The sequence below is a fragment of the Podarcis filfolensis genome (genome assembly GCF_964270895.1).
Source record: "Podarcis filfolensis genome assembly, chromosome: 7".
In the NCBI taxonomy this organism is placed as follows: Eukaryota; Metazoa; Chordata; class Lepidosauria; order Squamata; family Lacertidae; genus Podarcis; species Podarcis filfolensis.
Genome location: NC_139603.1, coordinates 85476877 through 85504599, shown reverse-complemented (window position 1 = coordinate 85504599; position 27723 = coordinate 85476877). Strand labels below are relative to the sequence as shown.

The following is a 27723-nucleotide window of genomic DNA, read 5'->3' as shown; positions in this document are numbered from 1 at the left end:
TTTGAGCCCTGCAGTATAGAATCCTAGAGTTGGAAGGGACCCCAAGGGTCATCTAGTCCAACCCCCTGCAATGCAGGAATCTCAGCTAAAGCATCCACGACAGATGGCCATCCAACCTCTGCTTAAAAATCTCCAAGGGAGGAAAGTCCACCCTCTCCTGAGGGAGTCCGTTCCACTGTCAAAACAGCTCTTTCTGTCAGAAAGTTTTTCCTGTATGTTTAGTCGGAATCTGCTTTCTCGTACAGTGGTACCTCTGGATGCGAATGGGATCCGTTCCGGAGCCCCGTTTGCATCCTGAAGTGAACGCAAGATGCGTGTGCGCAGGTTGTGTTTTCCTGCTTCCCCGCACGCGCGTGAAGTCATTTTGAGCGTCTGCGCGAGTCGCGAAACCCGGAAGTAACGCGCTCCATTACTTCCAGGTCGCTGAGGAGCGCAACCCGAAAGCATTTAAGCTGAAGCGTATTCATCCCGAGGTATGGCTGTAACTTTGAAGCCATGAGTTTGAGTCCTACCCTCCAGAGCAGGAGAAAACAAGCTTGTTCAATCTCTTCCATGTGACAGCCCTTGAGATATTTGAAGATGGCTATCCTATCTCCTCTCAGTCTCCTTTTCCAGGCTAAACATACCCAGCTCCCTCAACCGTTCCTCATCAGGCTTCGTTTCCTAAGGAGCTTGGGTGTGTGTGCCTTATTTTATACCATTAGTTCAAGGATTCTCGAGGATTTCTGTTAGGAGCTGCTGGGGATCGAACCTTTGACCTTCTGCTTGCAGGGCAGATAAGCCTACCACTGAGCTATGGCCCTTCTTAGCACCTGGAGGTTCCTAATGCTTGGTCTTGAACAGTGTTTCCCAAAGTTGGGTCTCCAGCTGTTTTGGGACTACAACTCACATCGTCCCTAGCTAGCAGGACAAGTGGTCTGGGATGATGGGAACTGTAGTCCAGAAAACGGCTGAAGACTCGGTTTTGGGAAATACTGGTTTGGAAGGTTTGCGTTCCTTTTTAAAGTGAAAGGTGAGAATCTTTCCAATTTTGCAAATACTGCATTCCATTCTCCGGTTTCTCCTACATTTTGGTGAAATCATGTTACCCGCTAAAGCCCTAGGTGCAGAATCTGGCATGTACACCTCCTACGAGCCCGTTGGGTGCTTTTTCTTTTCTTAAAAAGCATTGCCGTCGAATGTCTTTGTGTGTTATTATTGAAGGGAAATGCGTGGAACAGGTCTCGGTGTTTCGATTTCTGGGAATAAGAGTTGGGAGATGACCTAACCTGGGGAGAAAACAGCAAAGACCTGATGAAGAGAGCACAGCAGAGGTTATATTTTCTGAGAATCCTCCGGAAAAATAATCTCTCAAAGGACCTGTTGACGGCATTTTACCATTGTACTGTTGAGAGTGTATTAACTTATGGTCTGTGTGTGTGGTTTGGGAGCTGCACGGTCAGGGAAAAAACAATGCTGTCCAGGGTTGTAAAGACTGCGGAGAGAATAATTGGGTGCACTCTTCCCACCTTGGATCAAATCTACGCTTCCAGGTGCCATAAGAAAGCTGCAGAGATAGCGCAGGATAGTGCGCACCCCGGAAATGATCTCTTTCAGCTTCTGCCTTCTGGAAGAAGGTACAGGGTTATAAAGACCAGGACTAGCCGCCTGAGAAACAGTTTCTATCCAAATGTGATTTTGGTTTTAAACGCAGTGTAAGGAGTCTCTATGGGAGTATATGGAAAGGTAAAGGGACCCCTGACCATTAGGTCCAGTCGTGGCCGACTCTGGGGTTGCGGCGCTCATCTCGCTTTACTGGCCGAGGGAGCTGGCGTACAGCTTCCGGGTCATGTGGCCAGCATGACTAAGCCGCTTCTGGTGAACCAGAGCAGCGCACGGAAACGCCGTTTACCTTCCCGCCGGAGCGGTACCTATTTATCTACTTGCACTTTGACGTGCTTTCGAACTGCTAGGTTGGCAGGAGCAGGGACCAAGCAACGGTGGCAGGAGCAGGGACCGAGCAACGGGAGCTCACCCGTCGCAGGGATTCAAACCGCCAACCTTCTGATCAGCAAGTCCTAGGCTCTGTGGTTTAACCCACAACTCCACCCGCGTCCCCTCTATGGGAGTATATTGTATTAAAAAATGGGGTATCAGAGTTTTTAGGGGGCTAACCAGGTTGGGATAGCAGGCTTATTGGTTTTTGAATTGTCTTATGTAGATTTTTAAATTTCGTTGTTCTGTATGGGACAATGGCAATAAAGATTATCGTATTGTAGTTCATCCTGCGCTGTCTGCTGATGGCATTAAGCGCCAAATGGGCACCGTGGGAGACCTAGAATTGGGTGTCTATCACAAGACTGCGCATCGAAAGGAACGGCTGTGGGTTAAGGGGCTCGCTTTAAACTCCTTTTTTGTAATAATTTTTATTAATTTTTAGCATAAATACACAATTATTATCCCAATTTTCATAAATTTATCTCATTTGGGACTTCCTTTAGCTTCTCTGACAATCATCCGTATTTATCTTTCAATTACACATTTCTTATGTTTAATATTGCCGTTAGTCTTTCCTCTCCCTCTCTATTTCTTTTTAACAATATATCTCAAATTTCACAGTGCTTCTTGAAACCCCACTAACGTTGTTTGAACTTCACATATACTTTTCAGATACTCCACAAACTTTCCCCAGTCCTCGATGAACTTTTGGTCTCGAAGATATCTAATTTTTCCAGTTAATTTGTCCAGTTCTGCATAATCTGTCAGTTTCATTCTCTAGTCTTCTATCGTTGGTATTTCTTCTTGTTTCCATTTCTGGGCCAGTTGAATTCTTGCTGCCGTAACTGCATATTGGAAAAGTTTACAGTCCTTTCTTTTTATTTCATTTCCTGTAATCCCTAAAAGAAAAGCCTCTGGTTTCTTTACAAATGTATATCTTAACATCCTTTTCATTTCTTTATATATCATCTCCCAGAAACCTTTCACTTTCTTACAATCCCACCATCGCTTTAAACTCCTTGGCAGCTGTAGCCTCTGTCCAGCGCCTTGCTCTTAAATCCCAGGGTTAAGGAGATAAGGGAGTTGGCTTCGCAGCTGTGGCGTCTGTATCGCAAATGTCTCCTGGAAAACCAAGCCTGGGAATAAGCAAGGATGATAGCGGCTCAAGTCACACAGAAGAGGAAAGAGATGCGGCAGGAGAGCCATCTGATGGAAATAATAGAATCACAGTTGTAGAGTCGGAAGGGACCCCTGCGGTCATCTAGTCCAACCCGCTGCACTCAGGAATCCTGCCCAAAGCCTTTCCCTGGGTGGGCTCGAACCACCAGCCTCCTGGTTAACAGCCAGAGATTCTCTTGACACATTAATAATAATAATAAATTCAAATTTCCCGTATTTTTCACTCTATAAGACGCACCTAGTTTTAGAGGAGGGGAACAAGAGAAAAAATATTCTTTCCCTCTCTGCGCAGTGCCTCTCCAGCGAAGCGAATTCAGAACAGCAAGAGGGATTACTGCACAGCAAAAGCACCGATCCCTTTCGCTCTCCTGGCTTCAGGGATAGCTGCGCAGACTGCATGCGCTCCATAAGACACACACACACATTTCCCCATACTTTTTAGGAGGGGAAAAGTGTGTCTTATAGAGCGAAAAATACGGTATACCCTGCCCTTCCAGGTTTAAAAACCAGGCTCAAGGCGGCCAAACAGCAAATATAAAACATTGATTAAAATGCGACTTAAAAACAGCATAAAATATCACACAAAGTGCAGCATCAATATCAATAAAATTCAAAAATTCAGGGGTCATTTTGGGGGGAAACAACAACACAAACCAGTCAGTAGACATCAAATGATCACCAGGGCTAACTGGCCAAGTTGGTCCTACTAGGGCCAGCAAGGAGACCAGGGAAGAATTTAAATATGGGGTCCCAGAGAGGGTTTCTTCATGAAGGAGAAAGGGAATAGAGGATCAGGCTAATTCACATTGAGCCGCAAGAAGGATGCTCCAGCTCTGGGTTTTCTGCATCAGCCAGGGGCTTGCATTACAATCTCGCTCCCTCCCATCTCTGTGGTTTTGTTGAGCGCGGGGAGCTGTGGGTTTGTTTGATGCTGAGATGCTCAAATGCCACCCATATCTGCAAACGATACTGCATTTCTGCAAGAGCGCATGTCGACTGGAAAATCAGTTCCCATGCAAGAAGTGATGCTTCCCCTGCCTCTCTTTAGCTTACCTGCATGCTGTTCTGCATTTCATCTCCCAAGACCTGCAAAATCAGCAAATAAATTTGCCAGGTGACGGGCGCCGCCACATCCAGAGCCATCAGATCACTAAACCATGATGCAGTGCCCTCATGGTTCACATGTTGACTCCAGCACCGAAGATGGGTATGCTGGTTTATACACCTGATGTTTAGAAAACAGCTCTCTTATTTTGCCAAATGTTTGCATCTCACCGTAAAGTCCCATTTGGGCCCCGTAGGTTCATAGAAGCAGGTATACCGTTCCCACGGTGGGAAAGGGTTTAAAGACATTGCCAAAGGAGTTTGGATCCTGCAGTGTTCCCTATTTAAAGTTGCTGAGGTCATGTATCTAAGTGTGCACCTATCCTATCCGGTGCTTGTCCCCTAATGGGGTGTAACTGTTGCTGACACCATTTAACCCAGGCATGTCCCAAGTCCGGCCCGGGGGCCTAACTGCCCGCCCATTGGTTTAGCCCGGCCTCTGGTGGTTTATTTCGTGGGGGGAAATCCTAAAAGAAGGTCAACAACTTCCATCCTTAAAAAAAAGGTCAACGACTTTGGATGGTCCTCACACATGTTCACTGGGCCTCTTGTGTTGATTTTTGCTGAGCTGCTTGGCTAAACTGGAAAGCTTGATTTTTGACATTTTGGCTTTGCTACCTTCCTCTTACGGCATAATTCTTAAATCTCAACCCCTTGCAATGCAGGATTGTGCAGCTGCCCCATACGGGGATCAAACCTGCAACCTTGGCAGTACAGTCATACCTTGGGTTACAGACGCTTCAGGCTGCGTTTTTTCGGGTTACAGATGTGCTGAAACCTGGAAGTACTGGAACGGGTTACTTCCGGGTTTCGGTGGTCGCGCATGTGAGGAAGCGCTAAATTGCACCATGCGCAGAAGCTGCGAATTGCAACCCGCGCGTGCACACACGCGGCGCTGCGAGTTGCGAACGCTGCGGGTTGCGAACGTGCTTCCCGCATGTATCACGTTAGCAATCCGAGCATCCACTGTACATCAGCACCACGCTCTTAACCATCCAAGCTATCAAGGCTTTCTGTGTTCCTGTCTCAGTCATCCTCTCCCACACCTGATTTTCTGCTCCATGGCCATGCTTCTACCTCTGTTAGAAGCCTTTGATGCAGTCACAATTTCATTCCTACCTTTCGGAAGCTCATTTCCGAACCCTGCAGGGTCCTCTCCAGCCTGTCGATTGCTAATTTCTGCTGTTGCTGGAGGAACGACGACTTCTCCCAGGGTGCCGGGAGAATGGAGACTTCATTCTCTCCAAAATTGATGTCATCATTGGATGTAATCAGACAGAACATTCGTAGCCACTTTCCCCCTCCGCTCGTTCCATACCGCGCTGCTAGCAAACTCTCCCTCATAATAACTTGAAGCTTATTTTCCTCGCTCTCGCCGTGGAGCTGGAGTGGAATGCATTATTTGCAAAGATGACACTTATTTGAGCAAACCCGTGCATATTTCCTATTTGGATTTTTCATTTCGCTTTCCCATTACGACCTCTTCCCCATAGCCTTTTTTAGTGCCGTTTTTCCAAATTCGTTTGAAGTTGATGTTGGATTTTCCCGTTGCAAAATGGAAGCCAGTCATAGGATGTAGAGGATAGCGAATGCTGGACAGAGGAACAAGTTTTCTGAATCTATTCTCAGACATTAAGACTCTCCGCATTATTCTTTTTTTAAGACTCCAAATTGCTTTTTTCTCCCCATGTAAGCATAACAGTTTTGCAATCTCCCAGCTCGTTTGTAGTTCCGCAAGTCTGTCCACTACGCTGGCTGAAGAGGCTACTATTCTGCGTTTCTCTCGCTTCTTCAATATATGATTCTAAAATTGCTTTTTTGGGGGGGGGTATTAGATTTCTTTACATCCTCTTTTCATGCCCACCACCAGCTTCAATTTACTGTCTTGCTGTCTAAATTCCCCTCTGTTCTTTGTTTCCAGGTGTCTTTGAAATCGGGGTTTGGGTGGGGAGGAGCGGAATTCATTGTACTGTCCTGCCTTTGCCAACTTGGCACCCTCCAGATGTTTGGGGCTATAGCCCTATGGGAATAAAAAGAATTGTAGTTGGAAGGGACCCAAGGGGTCATCTGGCCCAACCCTTGGCAGTGCTATAGTCTAAAACATCTGGAGCATCTCAGCTTTGTGAAGAAAATTCAAATACGATGGTAGCTTGGTTCTCAAACGCCTTGGCACTCAGAACAACTTGGAACCCAAACACTGCAAACCCGGAAGTAAACGTTCCAGTTTGCAAACTTTTTTGGAAGCTGAATATGCTCAGTTTTGAGTGTTATGCTTCCGATTTGAGTGCCACACTTCTGTTTCGAGTGTTATGCTGAGGTGTGTCTGTTTTTGCAATTTATTTTGCGTATTTGTTTTTGCGGCTTTTTGTTTTGTTTTTGTGACACTGGAATCCAGCTCAGCTACTGATTGATCAATAGTGTGACTGCAGTACACTGGTAGTACATCCAGTACACTGGATCAATGGTCTTGTTAAATAGTAAAATTCATGTTAAATTGCTATTTTAGGGGTTGGAACGGGTTAATCCATTTTGCATTCTTTCTAGGGGAAAATAAAAAGTGCTACCGACGCATGACTAGACATTCTTTTTTGGCACCTAAACCCAGGACCCAGAAGCCATTTGGCTCCTAGCTTTTTTTCTCCTAGTTTCTAACACTGGCTGTGACTTAAAAAATAAATAAATTCTAAAACAAGGCTGAAACGTGGTGTTATTTAGAAGAAGCTAGAAATTAGAGAGGGACACGGGTGGCGCTGCGGGTTAAACCACAGAGCCTAGGACTTGCCAATCAGAAGTTCACGGTTCGAATCTTCGTGACGGGTTGAGCTCCCGTTGCTCGGTCCCTGCTCCTGCCAACATAGCAGTTCAAAAGCACGTCAAAGTGCAAGTAGACAAATAGGTATTGCTCCAGCAGGAAGGTAAACGGCGTTTCCGTGCGTTGCTCTGGTTCGCCAGAAGTGGCTTAGTCATACTGGCCACATGACCGGGAAACTACGCCGGCTCCCGCGTCCCAAGGTTGCAGTTAGGCATTGGTTAATTTCGGTTGGTGGAGGGGATGTGGTTGGCTGTACCTGCCCCTCCAATGCTGCTGCTGCAAGAATATTCCGTTAAAGGAATCCAGGGGCTCGCCATGCTCTTGTCCGAACCCCTGGCAAGGGCCTAGGGCCACGCAAGAGCCCCTGGGAACATTTGGGGAGAGGTGAGAGCCTGGCACCCAGCTGTAGTCTCTCCCCAAAAATGTTTACCCTGGCTGACTTCCTCAGGCTTGCAGTTGTCAGTTCTGTTCCTACCTCTATGTGGGAACAGATAGTCACTAACCAATGCCTAAGCAACCACTCACATACTGTAATTCAATAAAGTTGTGGCCAAAATTATGCCGAAAACCAAAACGAAAGTGTTGTGTGAACTGTGTCTTTATTTGGGCGTCGACACGCAAACCTGTTGCCTCTTCGTCTCCTCTAAACTAAAAACACCCCGCGCTCTGCAGCTTTTTCTCATTGCAGCGCCGCTGCACTCAATCGAGGCGCAGGGCTGCCTTAACGCTGTTTGCAACGTCACTTTCTAATTGCAAGCTGCGTCCTTGTTGCTGCGCAGCGGGGAGGAAAGCTTGGGAAACCTGGGAGATCTGAGGCTCCGTTAATGAGCTGAACTGATTAGTAGTAGCGGCTTAGCAGGGGAGGACCGCTTTGGCCCGGCACTCGAGAATGCAGCTCCCACTTTTATCGGGCCTTGAAGAGACAGCTGCGGACTTCTGAGCGGGGCAACAGATGCTGGTTTCAAGAGGTGCTTTCACCGTCTTTTTGTCTAGAGATACAAAGGATGCTTTCTTTTTTCTTAAAGATTTTCTTGTTTTACAAAAGCGTGTGCAATCTCTCACTCTCGTATATTTTTTTTCATGTAACATTTTTACAAATCAGTTTCGTTTGTTGAGATGTTAGGAAGAAAAGGGGGAAAGATGAGTGGGGATGAGGTCGGGTGGCAATGCTTCTATTTTACTTAATATATGTAGGGTTTGGTGTCCGCGTCGCTTGTGCAGGTTCTCTGCTGTTTACTTGTGTTCCTTTGGTGGTGAGAGAGGTTGGGGTTGGCCTAGGGTGTGGTTGTTCATTTGTGGTTGGCTGTGGTGGTCTTTGTTTTCGTGTGTGAGTTGGGTGGGTGGGTGTTTTGGATCAGGTTAGCCATATTGATTTGTATGCTGTTGGTGCATTTTTGTCGTTGTCTTGTTGGGCTGTGTATGTGATAAAGGGGAGCCACACCGGGCTGAAGGCGTCTACTTCTATTTGTCCCTGTGTCAGTTTCAGTTTATTGGTTAATTCTTCTAGTAGGGCTGTTTCCCATACTATTTGGTACCATTTAGTCCAGGCTTACTCCTGACAGGTTTCTCCAGTGTCTGGCTGTGATGCTTCTGGCTGCTGAAAGTAGCTGGGTTATGAGTTCTTTGTGGAGTAAGTGGGCATTATTGTCTTGGAAGATGTTTGTTGTTGTTTAGTCGTGTCCGACTCTTCATGACCCCATGGACCAGAGCACGCCAGGCACTCCTGTCTTCCACTGCCTCCCTCTTTTATAGAGGTGCATTTCTCTTTTATAGAGGTGCATTTTCGCCTTGCAAAGTAAAAGTTTTTAAAAGGGCTCTCTCTGAATCTCTCTCTGCAGTCCAAAAGCTTTGGAGAGGCCAAATGATTGAATACATGGTTTGTTCCCCAGTAACTTTCCTCATCCCCCTGCCCTGGTCTTAGAGAGAGACCTGACCTCTTGAAGGGAAGAAAACATTTCACTAGACAGCAATATTTTGCGGGAAACTTCCTGTGAGGCTGATCTGCAAAGTCCTGAAAACTTTCCCAGGAAGTGGCCTGGCCAGAGATTGCATAAATTTATTTCGTAGTTGTAATTCTTAAGAAAATGATTTATTTATTTTTTAAAAACACAACCTTATTTGTCATCTCTTTGCAAGCTGCGTTGATTTAAATCGCCAAAGGATCCCCTCTCCGCAATGGAGATTACATGTTTCCTTCCCATTATATATTAGGACGGTGGTTCTCAAAAGGGTTTGGCAGGAGAGGATGACAAGTTTGACGGAAAGATTCAAGGACGTTAAAAGAAACATTTCGACGTTTCTGTGTAGTATAGTACAGGCAACTCCCCGTTTACGTGCTAGTTACGTCCCGAGGCACCGCACATTTACGGGAAATCACGTACGTTTTGAAATGCCATTGGAAAAGCCTGCAAACACCTTCTAAGCCTCTGGAAACCCTCAAAAAACCCTTTAAAAAAACCAGCAGCGCTTTGTTGTTGCTTAGTCGTTTAGTCATGTCCGATTCTTCGTGACCCCATGGACCAGAGCATTCCAGGCACTCCTGTCTTCCACTGCCTCCCAAAGCTTGGTCAAACTCATGCTGGTAGCTTCGAGAACACTGTCCAACCATCTCGTCCCCTTCTCCTTGTGCCCTCCATCTTTCCCAACATCAGGGTCTTTTCCAGGGAATCTTCTCTTCTCATGAGGTGGCCAAAGTCTTGGAGCCTCAGCTTCACGATCTGTCCTTCCAGTGAACACTCAGGCCTGATTTCCTTCAGAATGGATAGGCTTGATCTCCTTGCAGTCCATGAGACTCTCAAGAGTCTCCTCCCAACACCATAATTCAAAAGCATCAATTCTTCGGCGATCAGCTTTCTTTATGGTCCAGCTCTCACTTCTGTACATCACTAATGGGAAAACCATAGCTTTAACTATACGGACCTTTGTTGGCAAGGTGATGTCTCTGCTTTTTAAGATGCTGTCTAGGTTTGCCATCACCTTTCTCCCAAGGAGCAGGCATCTTTAAATTTCGTGACTGCTATCACCATCTGCAGTGATCATGGAGCCCAAGAAAGTCAAATCTCTCACTGCCTCCATTTCTTCCCCTTCTATTTGCCAGGAGGTGATGGGACCAGTGGCCATGATCTTCATTTTTTTGATGTTGAGCTTCAGACCATATTTTGCGCTCTCCTCTTTCAGCCTCATTAAAAGGTTCTTTAATTCCTCTTCACTTTCTGCCATCAAGGTTGTGTCATCTGCATATCTGAGGTTGTTGATATTTCTTCCGGCGATCTTAATTCCAGTTTCGGATTCATCCAGCCCAGCCTTTTGCCTAATGAATTCTGCATATAAGTTAAATAAGCAGGGAGACAATATACAGCCTTGCCGTACTCCTTTCCCAGTTTTGAACCAGTCAGTTGTTCCATATCCAGTTCTAACTGTAGCTTCTTGTCCCACATAGAGATTTCTCAGGAGACAGATGAGGTGATCAGGCACTCCCATTTCTTTAAGAACTTGCCATAGTTTGCTGTGGTCAACACAGTCAAAGGCTTTTGCATAGTCAAATGAAGTAGATGTCTTTCTGGAACTCTCTAGCTTTCTCCATAATCCAGCGCATGTTTGCAATTTGGTCTCTGGTTCCTCTGCCCCTTCGAAATCCAGCTTGCACAACATCGCCACAGTCGCTCCTTCCAAACTTCCTTGCACAAACTCCCAACTCTCCACAGCCCTCAATGGTCAGTACAAGGACCCCAGCAATTGCACTTGCAAAGGCTTGTGGGATCACTAGGCGCTGTTTTCACACAGTATTTTGACCTTTCTGGGCTATTTTGTGGGCGTTTTTGCCATTTTTAAAGTCACTTTTGGGTTCAGCATGCGTGCGTGGCTGTGCATAAATTGGTCCTTGCCCATATTTTTCATTTAGTTTCAGAACATGAATAAACATCTTTTCAAAATGAGAAAAAAGAACGACAAGCGATACTGATGGCAGTCCCGGTTGTGTCCCAGAATCGCCTTTCAAACAGAGCGCTAGAGATGACTCGTTTATAATTATATTTTGGAAATGGTTCATGTTCTTAAGTAGCTGCGTTGTTTTGTACTTTCTGGGTGTCCCGTGATCATACTATAAAGTCACTGTGTTCTACGTTATAAATCAAGCATTGCTAAGAGTTGCTGCTTTTCTGTTTTCAAGTGCATTTTTTATAAATAAATAAAAATTTGGCGTGGTGCAAGCTGATTTTTATTCTGAAAATGTGGTCCTGAGAATAAAGTTTGAGAACCACTGTATTTGCATATGCATGCTCACTGGGCAGGTTTTAACTCAGCATGCGTCTTTCACAAGGTCGGAGCATAATGCAAAAGGTTTGATCATGCACTAGAGAAGTATCTGTTCAGAGACAAGGTGCAATTATGAAATTAATGGATTTCTGTCTGTCTCTGTACGTTTTCATGGACAGCAAGCAGAATCGCCAGACAACAAATTGTTGTCTTTATTACATGCGGGTTGGCAATTGGCAAAAGAGTGGCTTCAGTCCAAGAAAGATTAATAACGACAAAGTCCCAAAGGCTGAATTGATAGAGGTTAGTTGAAAATAAAGTTCGCCTCCACTGGTTTCAAAGAGAGTTAGTCATGGCAGGCTGGATTGGGGGCCAGTGCTTCTCTATGAGACAGAGTATGGCCATAATTCAACTGGACTTTAGGGCTATTTAAATACCACTGATTCCTGTGAGCGATTAAAGCAAACTCCCGTTTCTCTCCCTCTGAAGCCATTGCAAGTTTAAAATGACTTGTGTCTTAAAGCAATCGATATGTTCCGTTGACAGGAATAAATGCTTATAACTTGATGCAAAGACACAAGACCTATCTTGTCCCCTTCCTTTCACAAAGAAGCATAGCTGTCAACGTTTCCCTTTTTTTAAGGGAAATTCCCTTATTCCGAATAGGGTTCCTTGCAAGAAAAGGGAAAAGTTGGCAGCTATGCAAAGAAGCAGACCAAGTTCAGTAAACCAATCTAGGCATCAGTCCACACCATTGTTAAGTTGCCAACAAAGGTCCGTATGGTTAAAACTATGGTTTTCCCAGTAGTGATGTATGAAAGTGAGAGCTGGACCATAAAGAAGGCTGATCACCGAAGAATTGATGCTTTTGAATTATGGTGCTGGAGGAGACTCTTGAGAGTCCCATGGACTGCAAGAAGATCAAACCTATCCATTCTGAAGGAAATCAGCCCTGAGTGCTCACTGGAAGGACAGATCCTGAAGCTGAGGCTCCAAGACTTTGGCCACCTCATGAGAAGACTCCCTGGAAAAGACCCTGATGTTGGGAAAGATGGAGGGCACAAGGAGAAGGGGATGACAGAGGACGAGATGGTTGGACGGTGTTCTCGAAGCTACCAGCATGAGTTTGACCAAACTGCGGGAGGCAGTGGAAGACAGGTGTGCCTGGCGTGCTTTGGTCCATGGGGTCACGAAGAGCCGGACACGACTAAACAACAACAACAACAGTTTGGTGTCTGAACGGGTAAACTGTGGCATGCAAGCAGGCAGCAAACCTAGAATGAGACACCAACAGTGTTAGAAACTCGGATATATAAGCTTGGTGCTAAGTGGCTGAAGCTCCCAAAGCGAAATGTCTAGTTGGGCCATATTGCTCTAAAGTCTTACTTTTCAAGTGTAAAATAAGAGGGCTCTGATTCTGATGAACACGGCTCTGCTAGGAATTGCAATCTGTGTTTCTTGCTTGTCTCTAGCCTCTTCCTGTTTGGCTATATTGCTGTAGGTTGTTTTGCAAGTGTTGCCTCATCTGACTTCCCAGCTTTCACCATAGCATCACGTAAGGTGAGATCATGGGCTCCGCAGAACAGAAACCTGTCGTGGATGATTCTCACTCAACTACTTAAACTTGGGGACAAAAGTCCCCATATCAAAATAGAACATAACATGCAAAACCTTGTGCGCTCTGAACAGTTTTCCTGTGCTTAGAAACTTTGCCGTGAAGCAGAGCCCTGAGTCTTCTTACTTAACCGCAGGAAATATATGTGTGTCATCTGCAATCCACAGCAAATTTTGAGTGTCTCTATGTTGTTGTCTGCCATAGAATCTCAAGCAGCTTTCGTTCCCATTTTTAAAAAGTCATGTGTGTGTCTCTCAGCTGCCATCCGTGTACATTCTGCTCTCCTTGCAAATCCATATTTTAACTTGGGGTTGTGCTGAATGCATTTGCCTCGCAGCTTGTTAAAGAATCTTTGCGGCGAAAAAAAGAGCAGTGTGCTTTTAAATATATGTTTTGGGACGCCGGGATTTCTGCAGGTGTTAAATTTAAGCAATTATGCTAGCCTTTAAATGGACTTGGCTGCTTCGTGCAGCAGGAGGCAATATCTAGTGCACTGTCTACTTTGGTCTGTAACTGGCAGTGATGTGCTTGAGAACAGCGAGATCAGAAAAGTGAGCCAAGTTAGGTGGTTAGGGCACAGGTGGATTTTAAAGATAATTCTAAAGATCCATCCTAGCAGATATTATTATTTTATTTATACCCCGCCAATCTGGCTGGGTTTCCCCAGGTAGTCTGGACAGCTTACAGCATATCTAAAAACATAATAATAATAATACAAATCATTGTTCCTGTTGTCAATATCTTTACAGGCGTGGGGCTTGGATGGTGTCCTGGAAAACTGCTGAGCATGGAATTTGTAGGAGGCAGATGAATTTACTGCTCCCGGCTTTTGAATCTGTTGGGAGATTTCTTGGATGCGTGTGCTGATTTAGGTAAGTAACTCTTATTTTTATAATTTTTATTATTAAAACAACATGGTTGTGGTCCAAGCTGCCTCTGGAGCACGCCTGACGCCATTCCTATGCGCATGCCCTGTGTTGACAGAGTTTTGACATTTGCACATCTTTCCTTTGCTTGCCATTTTGTCGTTTTGGGTCCAGCCCACGGTCAGCATTCTGGGCAACGATTCGAGGGCGTTTCCTGTCTTGACTCTGCGGTGTTAGAGTAGGAGGAAGTTTTGAAACGCGGTGCCCTGTTTGTTGGTGTTTGGAGGTATTTCTACCAACCTGAAGGTGCGTCATGTTCCTAAGGGCCGAAAGCCGGGGTCCCAGCTCCCAAATGTGGCCCTCTGGGCTTCTGTGCCTGGCCCTCCTCCAGCTTCACATCCTCCTTGAATGTTTCTACCTGGCTGGCAGGTGTTCTTGAGCTCTGATCATGCCTCCCCCCCCCCCCCGCCCATATAAAGAATAGAGGTGTTTGGGTGTGTTGAAAGTACTCCAATGAAAAATGATTTTAATAATAATAATAATAATAATAATAATAATAATAATAATTTATTTATACCCTGCCCATCTGGCTGGGTTTCCCCAGCCACTCTGGGCGGCTTCCAACAAAACACTAAAATACAATAACCTATTAAACATTAAAAGCTTCCCTAAACAGGGCTGCCTTCAGATGTCTTCTAAAAGTTTGGTAGTTATTTTTATCTTTTACATCTGCTGGGAGGGTGTTCCACAGGGCGGGCGCCACTACCGAGAAGGCCCTCTGCCTGGTTCCCTGTAATTTGGCTTTTCGCAGCGAGGGAACTGCCAGAAGGCCCTCGGCGCTAGACCGAGGCCGTTTAGGGCTTTGAAGGTCAGCACCAACACTTTGAATTGTGCTCGGAAACGTACTGGGAGCCAATGTAGGTCTTTCAAGACCGGTGTTATGTGGTCTCGCCGGCCACTCCTAGTCACCAGTCTAGCTGCCGTATTCTGGATTAGTTGAAGTTTCCGGGTCACCTTCAAAGGTAGCCCCACATAGAGCGCATTGCAGCAGTCCAAGCGAGAGATAACTAGAGCATGCACCACTCTGGCGAGACAGTTCACGGGCACGTAGGGTCTCAGCCTGCGTAGCAGATGGAGCTGATAAACAGCTGCCCTGGACACAGAATTGACCTGTGCCTCCATGCACAGCTGTGAGTCCAAAATGACTCCCAGGCTGCACACCTGGTCTTTCAGGGGCACAGTTACCCCATTCAGGACATACGTTGCTGTGCTGAATTTTGCCTCTGACATCTGGCCCCTGGGGGGGGGATGTGGCCCTTGATCTAAAAGTCATCCCCATGACAGGTTTGCACTCATCCTTTGCGACCTTTTCCTATTCCTCCCTTATCCTTTCCTGGCTCCCTCAGTGTCAGGATTCCAGTTTGTATGCAGCTTGGGGCAGAGATTGCTCTTTTTCTGATGTATCTCCGTGGTTGCAGTCTGTGGAAACTAGCCTACTTAGGAAAAAGTTTCCAATTCATTGTCCCACGCACTATTGCCTCCGGTCTTGCCCATGGCATTCGGCCCTCAGAAGGCTTTCAATCAAGGAATGTGGCCCCCGGGGCGAAGTAGGTTCCCCACACATCCAAAATACCCAAGAGTGCTTCCATGTTGTTACGTCGCTCGCCTAAGGCGAGCAGAATATTCTCCGGGTTATCGGTCAGGAACGCGTGACGTGATTTTGTTCCCCTGCACAACAAATGGCTTGGTATTTGGTTCCTAGGGGTTAGTAACCGTGCCTTAACTTTCCTGGTCCTGCCTTGTGTGTTAGTTTTCTAAAGAATGTCAGAGTTGGAGCAAGGAAGACTACTTTGGTGTAAATGGAAAGCTACACTGCTGGAAAAGCTTAAAGGCTTGGGGATCCCACAGCAGACCCTGATAGCGACAGGCTTCGAGAAAGCTAGGACTACAATTCGCCAGCGTATCTGGGACGTAGAATTACAATGCCACATGAGCGAAATGATTAAACATCCAGCAATAAGGGACCATGGGAGAGGTTTCTCTCCAGCTAACTATCTGTCAGGTCTTCAGGTACCCAAATACAGACGGTCTTTTACCCTCGCCAGATTCAACATTCTCCCTTCTGCCTTACTTCAGGGCAGATTTGAGGGTAAACCATACACAGCACGGGTCTGCCCTTGTGGCTCGTTAGAAGTTGAAACTGCTTCACATGTACTATTACGTTGTCTTTATGAGGATATACGTTTGACTTTTATTACACCTGTTTTGCAAAAGTCCAGGAAAGAATCGGAACATCATAGTTTAAAGCTACTGCTAGAGGACAAGAATCCCAAGACTACATTAAATGTAGCTAAATTCTGTGCGTCTGCAATCAATCGCAGGAAGCAAGTGGTATTCCATAGTGACTAAACCCCTAAATGTTATTTACAGGGGGCATGCTAATAATTAATTTTAATTTTTATATTTAAATCCTTGTTATATTCATATTGTCTTTTGTATTTCTGATATATATTTTTATGATCTGTGATATTGTGTGTGTTGACGCTGTTCTGTGACCGTATTAATAAATTCATTCATTCACTACTTTGGTGTGAACCAGTGGTAATTGCATTGCGAGGTGGATACAAGCCAAAATCATTTGGTCAAGTGTTTTTTAAAAGCCTTAACTATATTGGAGCAACGCACAAGATTATTGAATCCTCAGCAGCCTGGGCGCTTGAACTGATTTGATTTTTGTAACCAGCTTAATTGTGAAACACAGAAATCAACAGCTGCCAGGAGCTGGAAAATATAACTTAGCAACGTTAGACAAAGTTCCTGTGAATGATCCCCTGGGCAGTTCTTCTCTTTTGATTTTTATTTTGGAGAGCCCACGTCGTCAACCTGCCAGAGCCAGGGTGGTGTAATATATAAACGTGCTGGACTAAGACCTCAGAGACCAGGATTCGAATCCTCACCCACTGTCTTCCAGTCCAGCCCATTTCTCAGGGTTGCTGTGAATTTAAAATGAAGTGGGGACAACGATATGCACCATCTTGAGGTCTCTGGAGGAAAGAAATAACTAAGTTGTCATTTTCCGTTTTAAAAAATGGAATTGGAACAGGGATAGAAGTGGCAATCGCCGAAGGAGTCCATTTTAGAAGATGGGTCAAGCAAAGTACTGTGCAGGGCAATGCAATTTGAAATATGTGGCCTTTCTGCTGACAGTTCCAAGCCTACGGCAAAGACAATGGTGCTGTCTTGAGAAACTTGCCGATACAGTGTGCAAAAGGCAAAATTGCTTAGCTCGGAACAGAAATAAACAAGACGGAGGGTGTGCCCGTTTAGCGTATCTGTTCCTGTGTATTCAGTTACGGGTCCAGTATGGAAAGGATTCATTGAAAACTTGAAAGCAGGCGTGTGGCGTTGTTTGTGTGTAATGCATCACACGTGCTTAAGGGAACACGCAAATCCCTGTGCGTCATTTTGGGGCGCACGTTACTGAGAGTGGTGGAAGGATCCTGCGACGCAAGGGACCACCCCCTCGACTCAGCTGGCGATTTGAATTTCAAAGCAAGCTATTAAACCACATCAGAAATGCAGCCGCAGCACCAAAGCAGGGAGAGAAAGGGGGTGCAGCATTAAATTGGAACACCGCTGGGGAATAGCGGAGTTGGCAAAATGTGTCCCTTATGAGAGTTTAAATCTTAAATACTTCCACACAACCTCAGTTGCTGGCAGATTAAGGGAGGCCCTTTCTGCTGGGGGGGCTTTAAGAGACTCGGGGGGGTGTATGTTCGTGGTGGGGAGGGTTTGGGGGGTTCTTGCTCCCCTCCCCCTCCTTCCCCAACACTTGATTTCTTCTCTGCCCATCCCCAGTTACACCCTTGTGCAAATTAAATGAAACAAACCATGTAGTTTATTGTACAAAACTCACACATACATGTACAAAACTCACATATATGTACATTAGTAATGGATAAAAGCTAAAGGGACCCCTGACCATTAGGTCCAGTCGTGGCCGACTCTGGGGTTGCAGCGCTCATCTTGCTTTATTGGCCGAGGGAGCCGGCGTACAGCTTCCGGGTCATGTGGCCAGCATGACTAAGCCGCTTCTGGAGAACCAGAGCAGTGCACGGAAATGCCGTTTACCTTCCCACCGGAGTGGTACCTATTTATCTACTTTCACTTTGAGGTGCTTTCGAACTGCTAGGTTGGCAGGAGCAGGGACCGGGCAACGGAAGCTCACCCCGTTGCGGGGATTCGAACTGCCGACCTTCTGATCGGCAAATCCTAGGCTCTGTGCTTTAACCCACAGCGCCATCCGCGTCCCAGTAATGGATATGACCTCTGTTATTTTTAAGCAGCATTTGAACATGGTTTGGCATGGATTCTACTAGTTTCGAACAGTCACTGTTGATTTTCGGATCCCTGTACTACTCTTGAATCAGTGCCTGAATGAGCTTCTCCATAGTGATACAGTCTACAGCACAACACTTCTCGCAGTGAGAGAACCGCCAGAAGGCCCTCAGCGCTGGACCTCAGTGTCTGGGCAGAACGATGAGGGTGGAGACGCTCCTTTAGGTATACTGGATCAAGGCCGTTCAGGGCTTTCAAGGTCAGCACCAACACTTTGAATTGTGCTCGGAAACGTACTGGGAGCCAATGAAGATCTCTCAGGACCGGTGCTATATGGTCCTGGCGGCCACTCCCAGTCACCAGTCTAGCTGCCGCATTCTGGATTAATTGCAGTTTCTGGGTCATCTTCAAAGGTAGCCCCACGCAGAGCGCATTGCAGTAGTCCAAGTGGGAGATAACCAGAGCATTCACCACTCTGGCGAAACAGTCTCCAGGCAGGTAGGGTCTCAGCCTGCATACCAGGTGGAGCTGATAAACAGCTGCCCTGGACACAGAATTGACCTGCGCCACCATGGACCTCTGTGAGTCCAAAATGACTCCCAGGCTGCGCACCTGGTCCTTCAGGGGCACGGTTACCCCATTCAGGACCAGGGAGTCCCTCACACCAGCCCACCCCCTGTCCCCCCAAAAACAGTACGTCTGTCTTGTCAGGGTTCCTTCAGATATACTGGGCCGAGGCCATTTAGGGCTTTCAAGGTCAGCACCAACACTTTGACTTGTGCTCGGAAACGTACGAGGAGCCAATGTAGGTCTTTCGGGACCTGTGTTCTATGATATATAATCAGGTTCTCTCTCCCCAAACCAAGTTTGCAATGCGCGCCCGGCCTTTTGAAACAGGCAGCATTCCGCGTGCCAGCGAGCTCTGCCAAATATGACCGGGCTTGATTAAATCCATTCATCAGGGATCTGCAGCCACAGGGCTGGCTGCTCGCTTGCCACAGACTCCGAGGTGCAGTTGGCAGGCCTGGGATCAAAGTGCCGATCTCTGTGGCTCGGTGGGGGAAGCAGGAGAACCTCAAACAGGTTCTTGCCCTGCCAGGAAGCTGCCAAACTGGAGCCGCGCACCTGGTGCCAGAGGCGGGGAGGCCGTGTCGCTGTTGGCGCTGGCTGAGTGCGCAGGAGGTGCGCTCTCTTTCCCACAGCTGCTCCTGCGAGAGGCAAACAAATGACCTTCTGATAAGGATCTCGCTAGACCGGTGTCCTCCCCTTTTCCTCTCGCACGCCTGTAGGCTCTCCTTCTCTCCCACTGCAGCTGGAAGAGCAGGGCTGTTCGTCTGCCAGGGATACGCAAACAGCCCCGTCTGACTCTTACGGAAAGTCTTTCTCTCTCTCTCTCATGCGCCGGATCGAAAGCATGCAGAAGGCTGCAAATCTGCCGGTAAGTGATAAGGCTCGGGGAGGAGAAAGCAGGGGAGATCCAGGCAGCCGAATGCTGAAGAGTCAAGGACAGGTAAAAAGAATATCCTCCTTCGCACAGCGCGTGGTTAATCTGCAGAACTCGCTGCTGCTGTTGTTTGTTTAGTCGTTTAGTCATGTCCGACTCTTTGTGACCCCATGGACCAGAGCACGCCAGGCACTCCTGTCTTCCACTGCTTCCCGCAGTTTGGTCAAACTCATGCTGGTAGCTTCGACAACACTGTCCAACCTCTGTCATCCCCTTCTCCTTGTGCCCTCCATCTTTCCCAACATCAGGGTCTTTTCCAGGGAGTCTTCTCTTCTCATGAGATGGCCAAAGTACTGGAGCCTCAGCTTCAGGATCTGTCCTTCCAGTGAGCACTCAGGGCTGATTTCCTTCAGAATGGAGAGGTTTGATCTTCTTGCAGTCCATGGGGCTCTTCAAGAGTCTCCTCCAGCACCATAATTCAAAAGCATCAATTCTTCGGCAATCAGCCTTCTTTATGGTCCAGCTCTCACTTCCATACATCACTACTGGGAAAAGCATGGCTTTAACTATACGGACCTTTGTTGGCAAGGTGATGTCTCTGCTATTTAAGATGCTGTCTAGGTTTGTCATTGCTTTTTAAGGCAATCGCAAATGGGATGGCTTTAAAAGCGGATTGGACAGCTCTGTGGAGAAGTCTTATCGATGGCTACTAGCCGTGATGGCTGTGCTATACCGCCGCAGTTGGAGGCAGAAATGCTTCCAGATACCGGTTGCGGGAAGGGAGAGGGCTCTTGTGTTTGAATCCTGCTTGCTGCAGGCCTCTGGTTGGCTGCTGTGAGAAGACAATGGGTGGAATACAGCGGAGCAGATGGGCCATTCGCCTGACCCAGCAAGGTCTTCCGATGTTCTTATTTACAGAGCGTTCATCCTCATTTGTTCACAGCAGGCATGGCCAAACTTGGCCCACCAGCTGTTTTGAGACTACAACTCCCATCATCCCTGGCTAACAGGACCAGTGGTCAGGGATGATGGGAATTGTAGTCCCAAAACAGCTGGAGGGCCAAGTTTGGCCATGCCTGGTTTACAAGGAAGTTAGACCAGTGGTTCCCAAAGGTGCTTTGGATTTACATAGTGGGGGCGCTGAGAGGCAAGTTTGTGGCAGAGAGGGGCTGCTGGGGGGTGTCATTAACTACCAGGCTTCAGAATCCGTGTCGCTGAAACTATAATTAAATAGTTTCGTTCGGATTTTGAATAAATGTGCAATTAATTGTCACTGCTTAAAATTTTTTTGTGTCACTCGCTTCCTTTTGCAAATTGCCGCTTTTGAATGATGACGTTTATTATGGCACCGAGGGGGCATTGCCCCTAAAACATTTAGGAACCACTGGGTTAGTTGAGAGAACACATTTGTCCTGTTCTGTGATGCAGCGACTGTGATGCTGTGCATTTTCCATGTCACTTTTCTTCCTGCAAAAAATAATCTTTTGGGAACGTGGGATTTTCGCTCAGGACCAGGGGTCAGCAAGGTGTACCTCACCTGGGTCGGTTCACTCCAGCAGAGATCCTTCCATGGGCCAGATCGCGCCTGCACCGGCGATATCCAGCGTCTGATAAGATGCAATTTCTGGCATCTGCGCAGACGCAATTTCCAGTGCCACGGAAGCAGAGTCGCCGTGCCGCACTGCGCCAGTTTAGCGCAGTGCGCGGGGACTCGCATAGCGGGCTGCTTGGTTCGGGGGCGGATCGTGGGCCGGTTAAACAACCCCCATGGGTTGCTTGTGGCCCATGGGCCTAAGGTTGCCGACCCCTGCTCATGACCTTCCAATCACTTGTAGCTGTGCCACCTGATTTTGCTGGTATAGTCATACCTCTTGTTACATTCGGTTCAGGTTACGTCTTTTCAGGTTGCGTCCCGCGGCGACCTGGAAGTACCGGAAAGGGTTACTTCCGGGTTTTGCCGCTCGTGCATGCGCAGGTGTGCAAAAATGACGTCACACGCATGCGCAGAAGTGGCGACCCATGCGGACACAGGTTGCGTTCCTTTCTGGTTACGAACTGGCCTCCAGAACAGATCCGTTCACAACCAGAGGTACCACTGTATGTGATTGAACCCCAAAATAGTTGCAGTTCGGAATCAATGAGATTAAACTCCTACCGTTGTATGTAGCCATGGCATTAGAAGTTTTGGCTCAAGGTCCAGCAAATTCACTAGACACAAAACAGGGTAAACCCCCTGGAGCTGCCTTTTCCTTATTCCGTCTTCGGATTAACCCTTCATTAAAGGACCCCTGACCTTTAATGTGGCCGACTCTGGGGTTGCGGCGCTCATCTCGCTTTATTGGCCGAGGGAGCCGGCGCACAGCTTCCGGGTCATGTGGCCAGCATGACTAAGCCGCTTCTGGCGAACCAGAGCAGCGCACGGAAACACCATTTACCTTCCCACCGGAGCAGTACCTATTTATCTACTTGGACTTTGACATGCTTCCGAACTGCTAGGTGGGCAGGAGCAGGGACCGAGCAACGGGAGCTCACCCCGTCGCAGGGATTCAAACCGCCAACCTTCCGATCAGCAAGCCGTAGGCTCTGTGGTTTACCCCACAGCGCCACCCGCGTCCCTAACCCTTCATTGCATGAGCGTAAACTTTGGAAGTGGGTTGAGATGGCTATTTTTGCAATGCTGTTGTGGAGGGTGGCGGGGAAAGAGATCCTTGCCCAATGCCATCAGCAGGTCCTGATATTAAAGAGAAACAATATTCTGAATGAATCAAAAAGTATATCAGACACCGAGGTGTGTCAGGCGCTCATTAACCGTCCCCCTGCAGTTGTGACACCCTCAAACGCCCACCCCACATTTGCAGGGACTTTTTCTATTTCTTTTACACCAGTCGGGTTTTACCGTAAGCGCCGAAATCATCGCGAAAGCAAAGGGGGCCACCCCCCGCCTTTTTCGAGTTCTGCTCCGCTCGAGTAGGCTTCTTTTCCCGTAAGATATTTGCATTTCTCCAAGGATTCTGCTCTTCATGCAAATAGAATTAAAAATGTAAGCAGATGTGCGGCGTTAAGCGCTTTTTTAGAAAAAAGAGTTTTGCATTTCAGAATTGGCTGTGACAAAGGGGAAGTGATTTTTAAATGTGAGCGGGGGGGGGCGTTCTGGGTGGCAGTTGCCTTGACAAAAGTCTCTTAACAGCTGAATGTGTGATTCTTTTTTTGGATGGTGGAAAGAAACAGCACCATTCACACACACACAGGTATAAGCTGTTAGTTTCCTGTTTTGCTGTTTAACCGACAATTATCAAGGGTCTGCAGCCACAGGGTTTCAGCATCTGTGTTTCATCCTGTTTTTCTCTTTTTCCCCCTCGACTCACTGTGTTCCCCTCCCTTCTCTGTCTCTTTCCAGATAAGAGCTGCTAGCATTTAAGAAATCACATTCAGCAGCTTTGCAAATATGCTGGTATCTCCTTGAATCCTGGAGGCATTCCAGGGCTTTGAGAGGTCATGAGGTTGCAAACCTCTGCTCCCTGCTAATCTGACCATTGGTGCATTTACAGACACGAAACTGTCTTTATCCCCACACACTGGCCCCATCTATATCTTCAGGTGCCCCCATATCTTGACCGAACAGGTAACCCCCATGACCTGTGCTTGTCCTTCTCCCCTCCAACCAGTTCTGTATTTATTTGTTTCATGGGTAGGATCCAGCCCGGGTAGCCGGATCCGGCCCATTCGCCTTCTAAATCTGGCCCGCAGACGATCTGGGAAACTGTGTGTTTTTACATGAGTAGAATGTGTCCTTTTATTTAAAATGCATCTCTGGGTTATTTGTGGGGCATAGAAATGCGTTCATTTCCCCACCCCACCCAAAATATATATAGTCTGGCCCCCCACAAGGTCTGAGGGACATTGGACCTGGCCCCCTGCTGAAAAAGTTTGCTGACCCCTGATTTATTTCATTAAATCCACATACCGCTTGATTGTAAAAACAAAACAAAAACCAACAACCTCAAAGCGTTTTATTATTAATAGTAATAATAATAATAATAATTTTTATTTATACCTCGCCCTTCCCGGTTCAAAAACCGGGCTGAGGGTGGCTAACAACAAATTTAAAACACTTAATTATAAAACAAAATTATTAGTGAAAACAAAACGTTCAAAGAATTGAAGCCAGCAATGACCTAAGAAAACCACACACACACCGGGATTCTGAATATCTGGGCAGACTTGCCTAAGCAAAAATGTTTTTAACAGGCAACGAATGAAGTTCACGGAAGATCCCTGCCTGGAGTCAAGAGGCAGAGAGTTCCAAAGGGTAATGGGAGCTGCTACATTGTAAAACCACTTTTTTGTGAATGCAGAACAAGTGTCGTGTGGCACCTTTGCGTGCGGAGAACTCGAGGGAGGGCCGTGCTTTGCCAAGCACCAGATATCTGTGAAAAGTGAGAGGAGGTGTTGCGTAGTGGCTAGCGTTTTCGGAGTAGGAACTGGGAGACCAGAGTTCAAATCCTCACTTGGGCATGAAGCTGGCTGGGTGACTTGGCCAGTTGCTCTGAATCTAACCCAACTCACAGAGCTGTTGTTGGGTTTTAACGAGGAAGCGGAATAACCATGCACATCAACTCAAGCTCCTTGGAGGTAACAGGTTTTATACTCGCTCCAAGAAGCACAGCCCACAGCTGTGAGCCTGCTAGAAGCCTAATTAGGTGCGTCGTTAACCTGTGGAACTCCCTCCCACAGGATGGCTCCAACTTGGATGGCTTTAAAAGAGGATTGGGAAAAATTGTGGAGGAGAAAAAGGCTCTCAGTGGCTGCTAGCCAGGATGGCTGCGTTGTGCCTCCACCGTCGGAGGCAGCGATGCTTCTGAATACCAGCTGCTGGAAACCACTGGAGAGGAGAGGGGTCTTGTGTTCGAATCCTGCTTGCCGTTTTCCCACAGGCTGCTGGACTAGATGGGCCACGGGAGGCAGCGAGGAACTGAACACGCTTCCCTCCTTGTGTGCATTTCTATACGTAATTTTTCCCAATAGGGATTTTTGTTTTGGGGGTGGGCGCCCTTTTTCAAGTGCCGCCTCGTATCGCAAAAAGTTCAAAATTCAAAACGCCCACACATTTGGAGTTCGAGGTATGCAGAGAAGACTTCACAAAACAGTGCCCCAAAATACATACCTGGAATAGTTTCGATTAATGTCTGCAGGAGACTTTGTGGATACAAAAATCTTAATAATTATTCATAAAGGAAACGGTTCATAAGAAGTAAATAAGGAGGCCAGATACAGGATAAAGGAAGTCTTTTGTTTGGTGGTTTGTATTGTTGTATGTTATGCTCATTGTATGTTATGTTCACGTTTAATGAGGGTGGATTTCTGTATTGGGGCGGGGGTTATGTTATGTTTTAAATAAAATTTCCAATAAAAATTTAAAAAGGAGTTCAAAGTATGGTTTGCATGGGAATTTGAAATCTACATTGCCTGCCTTTGCTGCCTTTAAAATATTCCATGTGAATATTCCTGGCCTGCAAAGAAAGCAAAATCGCAGCAGCTTTTGTGTGTGTGTGTTGTTTTGCGGCCTCACGGTCTCATTGTCGCTGTTAGCGCTGCTCCGGCTGAATTGCAAAAGGCACTTGAAGATTCGAGTCAGAGGCCCGGGCGGATGATGAGACAGTAACCTACTTTCCGTTTCTGGTTGACAGCCCAGATGCAGACCAGGAAATCTGCAAACAGCCAGTGTGTATGTGAGGCAGAGACAGAGAAACAGCGAGTCGTTCTTGAGTTCTTGGCGCTGCCGTCCGTTGTCAAGGGCTTAGGATTGGACGGCCTGCGTTTCAGGGAGACTGGCATGGTTTCTGCATGCGCGGAGCATGTTCCTTGGGTCTATGTGAGGAGAAACGCTGCAGCCTCGAAAGTTAAATGTCACCGGAGATCACTTCTGATTTTAATGCGGCAGGCAGGCACACTATGCGTTCCTACCCGGGGAACTTGGAATTCTGCCAATGTCACGGCAAGCACCACCAATGTGCAGCTGAAAGGGCGCGGGACCCCGAAGCTTGTGGTGCTTCTCACAGCTCTGCTGTGGTGCCCAAAATTGAAATCTTGCCGGGAGATGCACAGGGCATTCGTTTCTTGAGCTCGCACACAATTGTTCATGCAAATCCACTTTCAGGTGTTAATAATAATAATAAAATTTTATTTATATCCCGCCCTCCCCAGCCGAAGCCGGTCTCAGAGCGGCTAACAACAGTAAAAGTAACACAGTTTACATAAAATCACAATCAATTAATTGAAATACATTCTAAAATCAATTCAGAATCAAATTAATGGCAACCATTGGGCTAGAGTTCTATGAGGATTACAGAAGGAGAGAGGGGGTCAGACTGTGCCTTGGCCAAAGGCCTGGTGGAACAACTCTGTCTTGCAGGCCCTGCGGAAAGATGTTAAGTCCCGAAGGGCCCTAGTCTCTTGTGACAGAGCGTTCCACCAGATCGGGGCCACGGCCGAAAAAGCCCTGCCTCTGGTTGAGGCCAGCCTAACCTCCCTGTGGCCCGGGACCTCCAAGATGTTTTTGTTTGAAGACCATAAGGCCCTCTGTGGGACATACCAGGAGAGGTGCTCTTCCCATGTGCATTCCCCACGTAAATGCTCAGGATTGCAGAGTTGGAGAAATTCTAACACACTGCTTTGTTGTTTAGTCATGTCTGACTCTTCGTGACCCCATGGACCAGAGCACGCCAGGCACTCCTGTCTTCCACTGCCTCCCGCAGTTTGGTCAAACTCATGCTGGTAGCTTCAAGAACACCGTCCAACCATCTAATTCTCTGTCGTCCCCTTCTCCTTGTGCCCTCCATCTGGGTTATTTGTGGAGCATAGGAATTCCTTCGTTTTTTCCACCCTTCAAATATATTTTTCAAAATGTAGTCCGGCCCCCCACAAGGTCTGAGGGACAGTGGACTGGCCCCCTGCTGAAAAAGTTTGCTGACCCCTGGGCTAGAACCAGCAGAAATGCGGTTTCTGCCTTTATATCTGGGAGTGAAGGCGGGGACTCCAGTCGCTTGGCACCCCTAGCAGCAAGCAGTGCATCATCTTTATTATTCCTGACCAAACTTGTTGCGTTTTGGCAGCGCAGCAGGAAGATAATCCTGTTTTATGCTTTTTGCCTGCTGGATTAAAAATGCAAAATACGAGTATTATTATTATTTTATTCCTGGAGTTTCAGAGCCTATTTTGCAACGTAGAATACTACCCACCTTCCATCATCCAAAAGTTGGCCTCGTCTTACCTAGTCTCCGTCGGCTATATTCCTCTAAGCAGGCAAACGTTCGCAAGGGAGGGTGTTCCCCACCTGTATTCCCCTACCCTCTAATTTTATTAGCTTGAGCCAGGTGCTCCCTCTCTGAGCGGGATGCCAGCGTTCTTCACCTCGCGTGACCCCCCTGTGCCTTTCGCGGTATTAAACGAAGGGTTCTCTGTTTCATTAAAGGAGAAAAGCGCTATCTGGGTGGGTTAGAAGAAACTGTTCCTGCCAAAGACTTTCCCTTCTGCACCTTGTGTTCTCCTAAGCCCAGCAGCTTTTGGATCAGTTAACCAAAAGAAATGGTGAAAAAGTTTCCTTCCTCCAGCAGATTGTTGGATTCCTTTTTTGGGGAACTTTCAAGGTGCGAGGTGGCCTTGTTGGGACGGGGCAAAAACGATAGCTCAGTTGGTTAGAGCACAGTGCCTGGTAATGCCACAGTCACGGGTTTGATTCCCCCTGTGGACAGCTGCATATTGCTGAATTTCAAGGGGGTTGGGCTAAGATGATCCTCAAGAGTCCCTTATAGCTCTACAATTCTATGATTCTTCCCTCATCTTCGTTCATCCTTCTCTATTTGACCTTGGGCATATCCCAGCTGGAGACCTGCACCCAGTTCTGGGTTCTGGGCAGCACAATTTAAGGAGGATGTCGACAAGCTGGAACGTGTGCAGACAAGGTGGGACCAAGATGGTCAACTTTGGGGTAAAATCCTTAAAAAGGCTCAACTTTGGTCAGCCCTCATGCATGTTCTCTCCGTCAAATCTGGCCCTCTTTGGAAAAAAAGATTGGGCACTCCTGCTAGGAGGAACGGTTGAGAGAGTTGGGTGTGCTGAGCTTGGAAAAGAGGAG

At 47.1% G+C, this 27723-nt stretch overlaps 1 protein-coding gene across 2 annotated transcripts in view; it reads left to right on the top strand.

The window, feature by feature from the left end:
• The window catches only part of PTP4A3 (protein tyrosine phosphatase 4A3), a 107865-nt gene that overhangs the window by 9097 nt on the left and 71045 nt on the right, over positions 1-27723 (top strand). The window contains exon 2 of one of the 2 annotated variants that reach the window (XM_083622366.1): positions 13691-13813. The gene's annotated coding sequence lies outside the window, so the exon portion shown is untranslated. Of the gene's footprint in view, positions 1-13690; positions 13814-19439; positions 19584-27723 lie in introns of those variants that run through there. The other variant, XM_083622369.1, reaches the window with a different exon arrangement.